The sequence below is a fragment of the Mustela erminea genome, chromosome 5 (genome assembly GCF_009829155.1).
Source record: "Mustela erminea isolate mMusErm1 chromosome 5, mMusErm1.Pri, whole genome shotgun sequence".
Taxonomy (NCBI): Eukaryota; Metazoa; Chordata; class Mammalia; order Carnivora; family Mustelidae; genus Mustela; species Mustela erminea.
In genome coordinates this window covers 77,450,417-77,464,861 of record NC_045618.1, presented here as the reverse complement: position 1 = coordinate 77,464,861, position 14,445 = coordinate 77,450,417, and positions in this window count along the sequence as shown.

The following is a 14,445-nucleotide window of genomic DNA, read 5'->3' as shown; positions in this document are numbered from 1 at the left end:
TTTTTTTTTTCTCCCTCCAGATTAAATTTGTGAAAGAAAACCAATGAGAAATGATTGTTTAAAAGTGCATCTTTCGATGTAATATGATTTATTTGTTCTATGTTTTCCTTAATTGGCCATTAACTAGTTATTAAATATTTTTCATGCTAAAATAATGTCAGTTTCTTATATGGTTGCCACTCAGTTCCATGTAAAGGTCTACTCATAGCTAGCACTGCCTTGATGCTTGATAAAGTGTAAATAATGCAAAGAAGACAATGGAGAAAGTATCACAAGCACTCACTGTGAGCTCAGCAAGTTCAGGGTACTGTTGACATTAATAGTCCAACATTATTTGGAACTCGGGGGCTCAGGGGTGACTCAGTGGGTTAAGCCTCTGCCTTCGGCTGGGGTCGTGATCCCAGAGTCCTGGGATTGGGCCCACATTGGGCTCTCTGCTCAGCGGGGAGCCGGCTTCCCCCCTCTCTCTCTGCCTGCTGTTCTGCCTACTTGTGATCTCTGTCTGCCAAATAAATAAATAAAATCTTAAAAAAGAAAAAAGAACTCATCATATTTGGCTTTTATTCTGAGTATATCTGATCATTGTTTCATGTGTTATTCTTTGGAGTAGTTAACGAAATGCATGAGGTGAACTTTTATCAGGGAACAAGGAACTGCGAAGTGTCAGCCTCACAGCCCTCCCCATAGGGGTCAGCGGAAGGCGAGTTAATGAGTGGCCCTGCTCAGTACACAATAATTGAACCTTGGGTTAAGCATGTGGCTGGGGCTTAGATTCCTGGGTCTAATTGTCTTAAATGACTGAAGAATAGGAAACAGGGAGCTTACTATGTTTGCTTTGAAATGTTCCTTCCTTTACCTTTGAAACTGCTGGTTTTATGGTCCAGATCATTCTAAAAACCCTGCTCTCTGTGACTATTTATGGCTGTCAATAAGGAGAGAAAGGAGTAGGAACATAAAGGATGAAGTTTAAACTAGAGTGATGCCAATTTATACTGTTCTGGGTCCTTTTTTTTTTTTTTCTTTTTAAAGTATGTTTCTTTTTCTTCAGTGTGGGTTCTTGAGCTTCAGGTTTTGGAGTTGGTAAATTCTATTTTTCTGACAATAAATGTGAATCTCCTAGATTAACATGTTTCAGAGAAAACAAAGTTATAAAAAGCATGTGTGTTTGGTAAGGGGAATTGTGGACTTGGAAGTGGAGACGACAGGAAATCTTTGGGATGGAAATGGATGAAGAGAGAAATAAATGGGGAAAGCATCAAGCTCCCTCTGCTTTACCTGTACAATTTTCAAAACCTTGGAACTAAAGTGAAGAAAACCACAGAGAACAATTAATTCCATCTTCACTGTGTATAATGTGTAATTTGCTCTTTCAGTTAAGGATATGTAACACCAATGACCAACTGTAGGCAAAAGTATAAAGTAAGTGAGATTATTTTTAAAAACTTACCATTCCTTTTTCATTGGTCTTTAGTCTCCGTTTGGGTCAGTCCTATTAGTGCACCTAGTAGGTACAGGTACACTCATTCCAAACTCCTAGGAATTTTCCATGTGGGCATGTTGTGTCTTCTCTGACCTCTCTTAAAATACACTTGTTCAGTGTCCCAGACTTTCAGAGCCAAAAATGTGATGAGAGTTAATTAAATATTGTAAAAAAAAATCTCTAAATCATAATAAGTCTTTAATTAACAAAATAATAGTTTCTGGGTAATATCTGAGCTTTTAACTCATTCTAGATAGTAATTTCATTTTAACAAGATACTCTTACACCTTACCTAAAATAAATAGAATGGCTATTTTAGACTATAAGAGAATAGTGAGAAGGAGATCTATGTATATGATGGTTCTTTCAGTTCCTTTTAAACTTGACCTTTAGGTGACCACCTGTTCAGACCAGGAAAACATGTAGGTCAACAGCAGAAAGACTATAGCTTATAATCATACAGATACAGACTACAATGTATCTCCAGAACTTTTATCATCAAAATGATAAAATAATTAGTAAATACCAATCATTGGTAAATATCATTGGTGAAGGAAGTAAAAGGAGTTTGGTATTATTTATGCTGGGAGAAATTTCGTTAATATTTTTAGGAACTGAATCTGAAATTGTAGATTCCCTAGGCATTCCATTTCATAAGATTCAAAGAAATAGGCTGTACCTGTAGTAGAAGAAACTTAATTTAAGACCCAAGGAAAACATTATGCCATCTCTAGAACCTACATTTAAAGGATTTTTAACTTCTCTCTCTGATGAGCTTTATGACCACATTAGATACTTCTCTTGATTGGCTAAGTTTGCTTATCAACCCAATGACATGTTTGTTTCCTAATACTAAGACTTGGAATCTGTGAAGCTTCCCAGCATTGTCCCTCTCCTCACACAACCTGAGGCAAAAAAACAGGGTGGTTCTTTCTTGGTTGTGAGCTCCCTCAAGGAATATCAAGAATTTACTGAAATCTCTGCCTAATTGCAGAGAATAAATTCTCATACTGCTCTTTTGCAAATATTTCAAATTATTTGTCTAACAGTAAATTAGATCTGACATGTTAATTGGTTTAGGGAGCCATGCATGATGTTTGCTCATTTGCGACTAATTTCTAATACATTAGTATTTTTGAAAAAAAGTAGATCAACTTGGAGAAAACTGGGTCTGGAGTTCAATCACCCTGCAACTTCTATTATCAGAGAGATCACACATACTAAAATTAATGTGAAAGGTGTATAAGTGGCTCATTCCAGGCCTGGCTGATGACTCATATGACTGTAAACACATAATTCCACTTCATCTTTCCTGGGGTTTTTCCTTCAGTAAAATAGATCTAATAATACCACATACCAGCCTCATAAGGAAATTGGCAGAATTAATGAGATAATAAAAATCGTGGGAAATAGTTGTTGAAAGGACCTCAGGGCCTTGTCTTTACACTCCCTCCTGCTGAGTGGGAACATCTGACCTATCCAAATCCCCAAATCCATTCTTTCAATGTTCTTGAGCAGACTTAATCACTTAGGCTGGAGAAGCTGCTTCCGTTCCCCCCTCAAGTCCTCCTCAGATTTATCAACTTGGTGATTGAATCATTTATCACAAAGTTGAACCTAAATCTCCTTTTTGGTGGCAGATGATAGATAATTCTGTGACTTATTCAGAGAACATGGCAAATGGCGGCATGATCCAGAAACTCCATGGACTCATTTGGAAATAGTACATCTTGCAGTTGTGTGTTCTTGTTTTTTTGTTTGTTTTTTTCCTCAGACTCCTTTTCCTTAAGGTTGGTTTCTGGTGAATGATAGAGAAGCTGGATACATCAAAAGACAGTCTTACAATGAATACAACTTATTCTTCATACAAGTCACTATCAGTGATAAACAGAGACATTTGGTAGCTTCATGAGATTTTTTTAGCCAGTTATGTATTTTTAAAAATATATTTTTAGCATAGAACTATACCTAAACCAGAATGTCATGTAGCTAAGCAAACTTTTGGCACTTAGGAACCACTTTAAGAGGTTCACAAACGGGTGCCTGGGTGGCTCAGTGGGTTAAGCCTCTGCCTTCGGCTCAGGTCATGATCTCAGGGTCTTGGAATTGAGTTCCACATTGGGCTCTCTGCTTGGCAGGGAGCCTGCTTCCTCCTCTCTCTCTCTGTCTGCCTCTCTAACTACTTGTGGTCGCTCTCTGTCAAATAAATAAAATAAAAAATCTTAAAAAAAAAAAGAGGTTCACAAACTCAGGCCATTAAAAAATATGTGGACATTGTATATATAAAATATACATAAATTATATATATATAATGTATATAAATAAATATAAGACATATATAGAACATATATAAAACATTCTATATATCATATATAATGATTATGTAATGCTTTTATATAAAATGATTTTTTAAAAATTTTATTTATCAATTTGATAGAGAATAAGCAGGAGGAGCAGCAGAAGGAGACAGAGAAGCAGACTTTTCACTGATAGAGAGCCCAACCTCAGGACTCTGGGATCATGACCCGAGCTGAAGGCAGACATTTAACCAATTGAGCCACCTAGGCACTCCTATATATAATCAGCAAAAGAGCAAAGGCAAATTATATATTAACCTTATCTTTATAATTCCATACTGTGGGTTCAATGAGGGAGCGAGGGAGAAAGGATTTCTTAAGATTTCTAAATTATAGTTGGGGAAATTGAAGTATAGACCAGAGCCACAAAAAATGGGCTATAGAACTTGTATAATGAAAGACATTAGTTGCTTTTGCTGGTCGGATATATGTATTGTATACAAAATTTTAGGATAACAAGTAAGAGATATTTAAAAATTCATCTTTAGTTGATTTGAATTGTTCTTGGTCATTGGTGTTCTATTTTGTGTAGTCTAATTAATTCTTACTGCTTGAGTCTGCACCCTGGGGTGATTTTAAATAAGCAAATACGCAAAGAGTTTTCATTTGCATGGTGATGTTGACTCATTGAGTGATTTTGTAGTCTAACTTCCTTATTTTCAGCCAGGATTAATTCCTTCTCTTTCTTTACAAACACCACACACACATACATACACACACACACAATTATACACTTATCTTACTAAAATTTTTAAATGCATTTCTGCCAAAAGTGTTATATTCTATGAAAGATTATGATATTTTTAGGAAACTGCAATTTTAAACTATAAATACTAATTATATTAATTATAAATATTAAATTTTAAATTATATAAATAAATAATCATAGGAATATAGGTTTTTTTTTTTCCCCTGCTCTTTAGCATTTAGGAAATATAGCCTTTAAAATTCTAATAGCCATTTGATTTTAGGTTGCAATTTTACAAATTCTGCTTCCCTCCAAAATAGTATTTTTAGAAAATAAGTATCAACCCCGACCCCATGTCTAAATAGATAATTTTAAATATCCACATGTGTCAACTACATGGTAAACTTCTGTATCTCTATCTTCATACACTTTCCTTCAAAAAGCTCTCTCTCCTCTTATTGTAGACTGAGAACTCAAGCAGGCAAATCTCTTTTGGGTTTATCCTGACATGGTGATTTGACCCTAGAAGCAGGGAAAACAAGAACTGATGCAATCTGTTTTTGCCTCTTTACCTAAACAATAGGTAATAATAGGTTTTATATCCTCAAATTTCCAGGAAAAGAAAAGAAAGAATAGCACTTAAAAAAAAAAAAAAAAAAAAAGGTAAGACAGGAAAGCATGAGCAATGAGTGACGGAAGTTTGAAGTAATGAAATTGGAGTCTTCCAAGTGTCAAGTATATTTGAATGTTATTCTGTTTTATTCCAACATCTCTTTAATATCAAATCATCATAATTTCCAGGGAGAAAATGAAGAGATGGAAGCGATGCCGCCTTCTAACAAGTAAGGCAGGGAGAGTTGAAACTGCAGGAGAGGATAGGGTTGGATTATGAAGTTGGAAGGTTGGATGGGTCATGCTGCAGACGCCCAAGAACCTGCAGAAGTCAAGGATGGAAAAAAGCCAAGTCAGCCTGAGGGAGTTGACCAAAACCCATCGAACTGTTCACTCTCAGCGGTGAGCACAAGGCAAGTATGGAATCTAATGAACAATAGACCTGAGCCATCCTGCCAGAGGCCTGATGATGCTATCCATGTACTTTTGGGACCTGTGTGATACTAGAGTTTCCCTCCACCTTTGTCTCATGTCCGTAAGATACCAGCTGACACCAGATATGTTCTGCTATCATCTTGGGAAAGGAAGTAGGGAATGAGGAGGTCACCTGTGACATTAAGCTTTTTTCTTTTGTTTTTGTTCAAGAAAGACAATACTATCTGACAGGACTTCTTTGATTACTGAATCAAACTAAGCCTAAACTTCTACTAAATACATAGTTTTGCCTATTAACCAGAGGATGTTGTCCTGAAGGGAGCTATAAACACAATCAAGGCAATATATCTTCTGTGCATATCTAACACAGTATAATAAATTTTATAACAGTGCTATATGCAGTGGAGATTAAATGAAAAGGAGAAATTCTCCTATTCTTTACCAGAATATGACTGCAATCATTTTCTTTCCATGCATTTTGGAAAGCTAGTCCTTCATTGAGAGGGATGTTATTCTGTGTGGTGGGATGGTGGGAACCTGCATACATTTTATTCTGAATGACGAAAGTTTGAAATTCTTCTCCACTATCTGCAATCTGTTTGGTTCTTCATACATGAGAGTTTTAAAAACACACCCCTCTCCAAGTCTGAACGCTTTGAGTTACAGGGTCCCTAGGCCATAGTAATGTTTAGGCAGTGTTGAGAAACTCTGGTCGGGTCCCCTAGGAAGGATCCTGTGAGCCACCTGCGCAGCACTGTTCTGAATCTGGGAGAGTTGCACGACCATTAGCACGCTGAATGGCTGCCAACTTTGTTCTGCACACTTAAGAAAGGTAGACTTTCAAAAGAGTAAATGTTTTTCCATCCTTTAACATCTATTTAAAGTTTTCTTTGCTGTGCTAATGATTTGGAGTCTGATAGAAAGCACTGGAGTTCTTTACCATGTTCTTACCCGTATCTATTAAGTCCTACCTCCTGCTCAAAAGGCAAGTGCAATTTAGGTGAATGAAGATGACTTGGGGAAATGTTTATCTCTGACCCATAGTTCTTCCAAGCAGTACAGACAACATCTTCTTGGGTCCACTAGATAAAGGAAAGCTGATGGTTTCTGGTATTAATTGTATGTGTCTGGTAATTGGTATTTATTTTTATACATGGTGGGCCACTTATAAAATGATGAACCCAGTGTTCAGACAGTAAGAGGAAAAATTAGGATCCTAACCTGGGATTCAGAAGGATTTATCTAGGCTCTGAAGCTACCCTCCACTCAAGGAAACTTTTCTTCAAATTCAGGGGCACTACAATTTATTAATTTGAATTTAACACTATGTTACAAGTGTTAAGTTCCTTTTTTGGATGGTGAACTTTGAACTTCCTCTTAAAGTACTGGTTTTGTAATGGAGATTTTGCCACTGATCTAACTCTGTGACTTTGGATTTGTTTAACTTTGACATAGCAGTAAGAACACTCTAGCAACCCCTTGTGCATTCAAATAGCCTTGCCTAAAAAGCTGAACCAACAAATCTTTAACAGTTACAAGAGTAATGTGTATTGAGAGGCAGTTACTGGATAAAAATTGGGTTCAAGATGATTTTCAATCGAGCTGATTCAAACAAAACCAGAGAAGTGTCATAAAAATATAATTTCACACACAAGGAGCACATTCAGAGGCTGATGCTGCAATATTAATGGACACTCTCCCCCTTCCTATTTCCATCAAAATTCTTAGCCATAGAGACTAAAATGAGAGATTGCTATTGTATTTTGAAGGCTGGATGAGGATTTTAGGAGTAGCAGCTTAGAAAAGACAACAGCTTCACGTAGTCAAAATATTAAACCTTGTCTCCTGTCATTGGGCTTCAGAATTATAAATGACTAAACGTCTAGGAAATCTAGTGAAATATATATGAAAAAACTCAGAAGAAAAATTTTTTGAAACAATCTTAATATCAGAGAAAGATCTCAGAGTTGTATATATTTAGCAAAAAAATAAAAACTCAACCCTAGAAACTTTTCCATATATATTGGATTTATTATATTTCTCCAAAGCAATTTGAAAAGCACTGAATTATGTTCCCTTTCAGCTTCCAAAAAAATAAAAACACCATAAGTAATAAAAGCAGAAAAGTTGACTCTGAAATTCATTTTCGTATAGATTTATAGGAAAACTGCTTTGATGTCTTTTCCATTCCCCTGCCAGTTTAAAAAAAAAGAAAGAAAGAAAGAAAGAAAGAAAGAAAAGGGAACGTCTATTAAGTTTAACATAAAAAAACCCACTCTTCAAACCTCATTTATCTTTGATGAGCCCTGGGCAGAGTGCCATAATAACACTATGCACATTATAAGAATTCTATAATCGTTCAGTCTTTTCCCTTTCTTTTATAATCAGCTGAGTGTTGTTATTGGCCCTCCCTCTAACTGAGTTAGCGAGACTGGGCTGACATTTGACGCAGTGCAGGTTGCTATACACAAAAGGGAGTTGAAAGGGGATTTCAGCAGTCTCCAGGAGGAAATCCTCATTTCACTTTCAACACATACGAATTCAGGATGCTTTCTTCGGTTTGTTAGGACCTAATGTTTTAATTAAGTGGGACTTCTCAGGGGTCTGGGTGGTCCTACCTGTGCTAAGCAGAATCTGCCAATACCCCTGGCATTGATGGGGAAACAGATCCCCCGGCCTTTTCTGAATGCTTGGTGTACGTGAATTGGTTAGACCTCACAGATGTAAGTCCTGGCTGAATCCTGGCTCTGCTTGCTTCCTCTAGGCATAGGAAAGCACATACAGGGAGGGTTTGAGTTAATAAGTTGGAGTGTATTCATGTTTCAAACCAAGTAGGACACTCAAAGTGAATGGAGCTGGCACATCCAAACTTGTGTTCTCTCTCTCTCTTTTATCACTCTTTCTAGCCATTAGAATGAGAATATTTTCATTAACTGAAAATTCTGGTTTTCAGGGAGCTAGTCAAAGTATTTCTGGTTCTGCATTTTTATGATAATTTTAAAAATGTAAAATAAAAATGAAATAATCTATTTTCTGAGGAGCAAAATGTCAGATATGTTTGCTGAAGTTAGAGTTGATTGAGTCTGAAGTCTAATTTTTTATTTAGCAATTGTGTTTACTGGAGGAGGTTCGGGTTAAGATAACATAGTTTTTTTACTTATTTTTAAAAAATGAACACATAATGTATTATTTGCCCCAGGGATACAGGTCTGTGAATCGTCACAGCACTCACCATCACACATACCTCCCCAATGTCCATAACTCAACCACCCTCTACCCCCCACCCCACTACCCCTAGTTTGTTTTGTAAGATTAAGAGTCTCTTATGGTTTGTCTCCCTCCTGATCCCATTTTCTTTCATTGTTTCCTTCCCTATCCCGCAGGACCCCACATTGCCTCTCAAATTCCTCATATCAGGGAGATCATATGATAATTGCCTTTCTCTGATTGACTTATTTTGCCCAGCATAAGACCCTCTACTTCCATCCCTGTCATTGCAATGGCAAGATTTCATTTCTTTTGATGGCTGCATAGTATTCCATTGTGTGTGTGTGTATATGTGTGTGTATATATATATACCACTTCTTTATCCTTTCATCTCTTGATGGCCACTTAGGTTCCATTCATAGTTTGGCTATTGTGGACATTGCTGCTATAAACATTCGGGTGCATGTGCCCCTTCAGATCACTATATTTCTATCTTTAGGGTAAATACCCAGTAGTGTGATTGCTGGGTCATTGGGTGACTCTATTTTTAACTTTTTGAGGAACCTCCATGCTGTTTTCCAGAGTGGCTACACCAGCTTGCATCCCCACCAACAGTATAGGAGGGTTCCCCTTTCTCCACATCCTTATCAGCATCTGTGGTTTCCAGACTTGTTAATTTTAGCCATTCTGACTGGTGTGAGGTGGTTTCTCATTGTGGTTTTGATTTGTATTTCCCTGATGCCGAGTGATGTGGAGCACTTTTTCAAGTGTCTGTTAGCCATCTGGATGTCTTTTTTGCAGAAATGTCTGTTCATGTCCTTTGCCCATTTCTTGATTGGATTCTTTGTTCTTTGGGTGCTGAGTTTGAGAAGTTTTTTTTATAGAATTTGGATATTAACCCTTTATCTGATGTGTCATTTGTAAATATCTTCTCCCATTCTATCAGTTGTCTTTTGTTTTTGTTGACTGTTTCCTTTGCTGTGCAAAAGCTTTTGATCTTGATGAAGTCCCAATAGTTCATTTTTGCCCTTGCTTCCCTTGTCTTTGGTTATGTTTCTAGAAAGGAGTGGCTGTGGCTGTGGTCGAAGAGGTTGCTGCCTGTTTTCTCCTCAAGGATTTTGATGGATTCCTTTCTCAGATTGAGGTCCTTCATCCATTTTGAGTCTATTTTTGTGTGTGGTGTAAGTAAATGGTCCAGTTTCATTGCTCTGCATGTGGCTGTCTAATTTTCCCAGCACCATTTGTTGAAGAGACTGTCTTTTTTCCATTGGACATTCTTTCCTGCTTTGTCAAAGATTAGTTGACCATAGAGGTGAGGGTCTATTTCTGGACTCTCTAGTCTGTTCCACTGATCCATATGTCTGTTTCTGTGCAGTACCACATTGTCTTGATGATGACAGCTTTGTAATAGAGCTTGAAGTCTGGAATTGTGAGGTCACCAACTTTGGCTTTCTTTTTCAACATTCCTCTGGCTATTTGAGGTCTTTTCTGGTTCCACATAAATTTTAGGATTACTGGTTCCATTTCTTTGAAAAAAAATGGATGGCATTTTGATAGGGATTGCACTAAATGTGTTGATTGCTTTAGGTAGCATAGACATTTCACCATATTTGTTCTTCCAATCCATGAGCATGGAACATTTTTTCATTTTATTGTGTTTTTCTCAATTTCTTTCATGAGTACTTTATAGTTTTCTGAGTATAGATTCTTTGCCTCCTTGGTTAGGTTTATTCCTAGGTATCTTATGGTTTTGGGTGCTGCTGTAAATGGGATCGACTCCTTAATTTCTCTTTTTTCTGTCTTGCTGTTGGTGTAAAGAAATGCAACTGATTTCTGTGCATTGATTTTATATCCTGACACTTTACTGAATTCCTTTCATCTCTTGATTCTAGCAGATTTGGAGTGGAGTCTTTCGGGTTTTTCACATAAAGTATCATATCATCCGCAAAGCATAAGAGTTTGACTTCTTCTTTGCCAATTTGGATGCCTTTAATTTCTTTTTGTTTGATTTCTGAGTCTAGGACTTCTAGTACTATGTCGAATAGCAGTGGAGACAATGGACAGCCCTGCCATGTTCCTGACCTTAGCGGAAAAGCTCTCTCAGTTTTTTTCCATTGAGAGTGATATTTGCTGTGGGCTTTTCATAGATGGCTTTGATGATATTGAGGTATGTTCTCTCTATCCCTACACTTTGAAGAGTTTTGATCAAGAAAGGATGCTGAACTTTATGAAATGCTTTTTTAGCATGTATTAAGAGTATCATATGGTTCTTGTTCTTTCTTTTATGAATGCATTGTATCACGTTGATTCATTTGCAGATGTTGAACCAAACTTGCAGCCCTGGAATAAATCCCACTTGGTTGTGGTGAATAATCCTTTTAATGTACTGTTGGATCCTAATGGCTAGTATTTTGGTGTGAATTTTCACATCTGTGTTCATGAGGGATATTGGTCTGTAATTCTCTTTTTTGATAGGGTCTTTGGCTGGTTTTGGGATCCAGCTAATGCTGGCCTCATAAAATGAGTGTGGAAGTTTTCCTTCCATTTCTATTTTTTGAAGCAGTTTCAGGAGAATAGGTATTCTTCTTTAAATATTTGGTACCATTCCCCTGGAAAACCGTCTGGCCCTGGGCTCTTGTTTGTTGGGAGATTTTTGATGACTGTTTCAATCTCCTTACTGGTTATGGGTCTGTTCAGGTTTTCTATTTCTTCCTGGTTCAGTTGTGGTAGTTCATATGTCTCCAGGAATGCATCTATTTCTTTCAGATTGTCAAATTTGCTGGCATTTGGTTGCTCCTAACATGTTCTTGTTATTGTTTGTATTTCTTTGGTGTTGGTTTTGATCTCTTCTCTTTCATTCATGGTTTTATTTATTTGGGCCTTTTCTCTTTTCTTTTTTATAAGTCTGGCCATGGGTTTATCAATCTTATTAATTCTTCCAAAGAACAAGTTCCCAGTTTTGATGATTTGTTCTACTGTTTTTTGGATTTTTTGTTTGTTTGTTTGTTTCTATTTCATTGATTTCTGCTCTGACATTTATGATTTCTCTCCTCCTGCTGGATTTAGGCTTTCTTTGTTGTTCTTTCTCCAGCTCCTTTAGGTGTAGGGTTAGGTTGAGGTATTTGGGACCTTTCTTATTTTTTGAGAAAGTTTTGTATCGCTATATATTTTCCTCTCAGAACTGCCTTTGCTGTGTCCCACAGATTTTGAACAGTTGTGTTTTCATTATCATTTGTTTCCATGAATTTTTTTCAATTCTTCTTTAATTTCCTGTTTGACTCATTCATTCTTTCGTAGGATGCTCTTTAGCCTCCATGTATTTCGGTTCTTTCCAACTTTCCTCTTGTGATTGAATTCTAGCTTCAGAGCATTGTTGGTCTGAAAATATGCAGGGAATGGCCTTAAACTTTTGGTACCAGTTGAGACCTGATTTAAGACTCATGATGTGATCTATTCTGGAGAATGTTCCATGTGCGTTACAGAAGAATGTGCATTCTGTTGCTCTGGGATGGAATTTTGTGACTCTATCTATGATGTCCATCTGGTCCATTGTGTCATTTAAGGCCTTTATATCCTTGTTGATCTTTTGTTTGGATGATTTGTCCATTTCAGAGAGTGAGGTGTTAAAGTCTCCTACTATTATTCTATTATTGTTGATGTGTTTCTTTGATTTTGTTTTTAATTGGTTTGTATAGTTAGCTGCTCCCATGTTAGGGGCATAGATACTTAAAATTGTTAGATCTTCTTGTTGGAGAGACCCTTTGAGTATGATATAGTGTCCTTTCTCATCTCTTATTGTAGTCTTTTGCTTAAAATCTAATTTATCTGATATAAGGATTGCCACTCCAGTTTTCTTTTGATGTCCATTAGCATGGTAAATTGTTTTCCACCCCCTCACTTTAAATCTGGAGGTGTCTTTGGGACTAAAATGAGTTTCTTGTAGACAGCATATTGATTTTTTTTTTTAATCCATTCTGATACCCTGCGTTTTTTTGATTGGGGCATTTAGCCCATTTACATTTAGGGTAACTATTGAAAGATATGAATTAAGTACCATTATATTGCCTGTAAGGTGCCTCTTACTGTATATTGTCTCTGTTCCTTTCTCATCTACTACTTTTAGGCTCTTTCTTTGCTTAGAGGACCCCTTTCAATATTTCCTGTAGTCCTGGTTTGTATGTTACAGACTTCTTGTCCTGAGCTGCTTTCAGGATTTTCTCTTTGTCACTAAGACAAAGTTTCACTTTGTCTTACTATTAGATGACAAGATGTGGACCTATTTTTATTGATTTTGAGGTGGGTTCTCTGTGCTTCCTGGATTTTAATGCTTGTTCCCTTTGCCATATTTGGGGAATTCTTTACCATAATTCACTCCAATATACCTTCTGCTCCCCTCTCTCTGCCTTCTTCTTCTGGAATCTCAATTATTCTAATATTTTTTCATCTTATGGTATCACTTATCTCTCAAATTCTCCACCTGTGGTCGAGTAATCATTTGTTTCTCTTCTTTTTAGCGTCTTTATTCTGCATCATTTGGTCTTCTATATCACTAACTCTCTTCTGCCTCATTTATTTTAGCACTAAGAGCCTCCATTTTTAATTGCACCTCTTTAGTAACTTTTTTTAATTTCAGCTTGGTTAGATTTTAGTTTTTTTTATATCTCAGAAAGAGCTTTTATTTCTCCAGACAGGGTTTCTTTAATATCTTCCATAGATCAAAATACACCCTAAATGTAGCACAGGGCTTTGTTCTAGTGTCCAGCCAGAGCAAATTCTCTCCATGGTCTTTTTCTTTCATTTTCCAACTAACTTATCTTATCAATTCCTTTTCAAGAAATGCTTTTTTAAATTTTCAAATTTACAGTCATATTCCATCCCTTTACTGTGTTTACCTTATTTTTGTGTATATATAAAAGTTTTTCTTCCTTTCTTTGTGTATATATAAAAGTTTTTCTGCCTTTAAAATTTTGGGGGGTAGTTTCTTCTAAGAGACCAAAATATACCCCAAATCAGGTGGGTGGCTCTGTTCTATTCACTAGTCTAATATATATATATAGAGAGAAATGTTCCTCAGTGGAGCAGACTTCTGAAATATTGGATTTTGTGCTCCGTTGCCTCCACTGCTTGCCAGGAGCTGGACCCTCTCCCAGCGTTCTATCTTCCCCTTGTTTCGGATTCACTTCTCCACATGTTTTACCTTTCAGAAAGTGGTCGATTTTCTATTTCTAGAATTGCTGCTCTTCTCTTCAATCTCCTTTTGGGTTTGTCAGTGTTTGGAATGTTTTCCTAACTAACTGACCTCCTTCGACCTGAGGTCATCTCGGTCTGTTACTCCTCCACTATCTTGACTGTCCTCCCTCTAGTAGGTTTTTATCTCTATTTAGCTTTTTTGAGGTTTTTAGAAAAGAATTATGAACTTGTAAATCTGGCTTATAGACTTGCTGATAATACTAGGAAAAAAAATTGGAAGACGAGAATTGCAAAATACGAGTTCTTTTTTTTTTTTTTTTTTTTTTTTGCAAAATACGAGTTCTACTGGGAAAGGAAGACGGTCTCCCAGGATGGGCTACTTAGCTGGTCAGGTTCTGGTCAATCTCGCTGAGATTGAATTTTGCAAATGGTCTCCAGTTGTTTGTTCTTTCACCATATACAGTGGCCAGAAGTCA